Consider the following 2,860-nt stretch of genomic DNA (forward strand, 5'->3'; position numbering starts at 1 on the left):
AAATTCAGTTCGAAATCATAACAGTCAATGTGAAAGGGATGAACTCACCAATAAAACAGAAGAGGATTGCACAATGTGTAAGAAATCAGAATCCAACAATATGTTGTTTGCAAAAAATAAATAAACAAAAAATCCATTATTTATTATGCTTCAGCTGAAGTAAAAAAGGCAAGGGTAATAATCACAATATCAGACAAAGCAAAGGAAAAAAGAGACCTTATTAAAAGAGATCAACAGGGAAACTACATTTTGCCAAAAGGTACCACAGTGAATAAATATTAATATTAAACATGTATACACCAAATGACATAGCATCTAAATATTTAAAGGAAAAGTTAAATGAGTTACAGGAAGAAATAGACTGTAAAACTATAGTAGTTGTAAAACCTCTTCTTACACCAAGATAAGTCTATCAAAAAAAATATAAACAAGAAAGAAATTAAGCATTTGAAAAGAATTTTGGAAAAGCTGGTTATGACAGACCACTGGAGAATATTGAATGAGAATAAAAAAGAAAATACCTCTTTTTAAACTGTGCCTGATGCCTTCACACACACACACACACACACAAAGGCCTTGTGTAAAGCATAAAAACACACCAAAAATGTAGAAAAGTATAAATATTAAATGTATCTTTACCAACCATAATGTAACAAAAATTACATTCAATAAAGGGCATTTGAAACAACGATTTTTGAAATGAAATTAATTGAAAACTATAGCATAGCAATATAGAATATATCATCGAAACAATAAATTTCTTTAAAAATATATAAAAAAATATAAAAATAATAATATTGACAGTAATGACACAGCATAGAAAAATTTGTGGAATGCAGCCAAAGCAGCACTTAAAGGAAAATGTGTGTGTGTACATATACATATACATACATACACACACACACACATATACAGACACTCTTTCATAAAAAAGAGAAAAAGCAGATTGGTGAATTGGGCATGCAACTAAATAAAATTAGAAAATCGACAAATTTTTAAAAAGTTAATACAAAATAAAAATCCTGGAAATTAAAAGCGAGATTAACACAAATGAAAGTAAAAAAATAAACTAATAAATAAAATTAAGACCTGGTTTAAAAAAAACCCAATAACATAGATAAGCCATTAACTACTTTTATTTTTAAAAGGAAGGAAGAAAACCAAATTATCAGTTATTAAAAATGAAAAAAGTAAATTAACAAACTATGAAGAAGAAATAAAGGAAATTATTAAGAGCTGTTTTGCCAACTGTATGACAATCTAAACTAAGTGGATGAAATTTACAAAAGTACAAACTGTCCAGATTAACAGAACAGGAAAGAGGATACTTATACATAACCTTACCTTAGAAAAAGAAATTGAAAGAGGCAGGAGCAGGAGGTCTCGGTGGCTCAGGTGCGGGCTGGGCGGGGCCTGGGAATGGCGGCTGGGGATGGGACCTGCTTGGAAGAGAAGGGGGAGAAGGCAGAGGAAGGGGCAGGGGAGGAGGAAGGCTGCCACCGTCGCCAGCTGGGCTCACGCTGGTTCCTCGCTGTGCCCACGGTCATGATGATTCGCGGCTTTCAAAAGATCTGCCAGGAGTTCTTCCAGCCCTGGAAGCTAACGGCGGCCAAGACGCACATCACGAAGTCGGCGGATGTGGAGAAATGAGCTGATGTTCCTGAAATGTTTGGATGCAACGTTTCAAGAATCCATCGTGTTTCTGGCTTTGGAGCTGAGTTCAATGGGAATGCTTTAAAATTTTGTTGGCATTTTACTGAATTTGGCATGTTACTGAAGAATGGTCAGAGAGCAGAACGGAGAGAGAACACCCCAAAGACATGATTAGACCATATGATTGAACCTATATAACAGATCACAAAGGACCATTGCTTGGTGAAGCGCTTAAGTTAAAGGTTGTCCCTACAACAAATCATAGAGTCACAAAGAAACTGAAAGCCAGGAATAGAGGGAATTTTTTGAAGAGGCTCTGTTGTTTGAAGGTGAGCTTCGTGTTCCTGGAGTTTCAAGCTTAAGTGTGAAAATTAGAGCGATGCCTTCCAGCTTTTCCCACTCCCTCCTGCCCCTCCCGCTCTCACTGTTGAGATTTTTCTTAAGAATTGATGGTGTGCTTATCAGGGTGAATGACACAAGGCTCTACCATGAAGCCGACAAGACTTTTTCGGTTCTAAATACAAACATTTTGCCTTAAAACCCCATTTAACATAATGGCTTTTCAAGGGAAAATATAAACTTAAATGTGAGATTTGATTTGAACTCGTCACTTTTTCCCAGCAGTGCCCTTTATCATGATAACCTGGGTTTGCTATTTATAATGATAAGACAAGAAAGGAATCAAAGAAATGAACAGAGGAAACAAAATGATGACTTTTTGCAGGTGATATGATGCTTTGTTTAGAGAACCCGTAGAGATTCAACGACAACAACAAAAAACTAATTGAAACAATTAGCTATAGCAAAGTTGCAGGATATAAAATAAACTCACACAAGTCATCAAGATTGGATATTGTTCGTCACCATCAAAGTTAAACAGAAAGAGATAAAATGGGAAATTCCATTTAAAATTATATGCAATACTTTGGAGTCTACCTGCCAAGTAACACACAAGAACTATATGAACACAATTACAAAACATTCGTTACAGAAATAATAGAATAGAAAACTATTCTAGTGGCCCTGAAGGAGGCTGAGGCAGATGCTGTGGAGAACTTAGAGCTTGGTCAGACATCAACGATGCCAAGATCATCCTCTGCATTCCAGTTTATCTCCAATTATCTTGACTTCTGTCTTGCCACTGACTTCGATGACTCTGGAAGAGAAAGGAAGGGTGACAACTTGGTGCATCTCTGTCTCACTAAAA

At 35.8% G+C, this 2,860-nt stretch overlaps 1 pseudogene; it reads left to right on the forward strand.

Moving 5' to 3' along the window:
• The first annotated feature begins 1,545 nt into the window (after positions 1-1,545).
• Positions 1,546-2,191, forward strand: LOC114036713 (annotated as a pseudogene).
• The last annotated feature ends 669 nt before the right edge of the window (positions 2,192-2,860 follow it).

The sequence above is a fragment of the Vombatus ursinus genome, unplaced genomic scaffold (genome assembly GCF_900497805.2).
Source record: "Vombatus ursinus unplaced genomic scaffold, bare-nosed wombat genome assembly UNPS02009975.1, whole genome shotgun sequence".
Taxonomy (NCBI): domain Eukaryota; kingdom Metazoa; phylum Chordata; class Mammalia; order Diprotodontia; family Vombatidae; genus Vombatus; species Vombatus ursinus.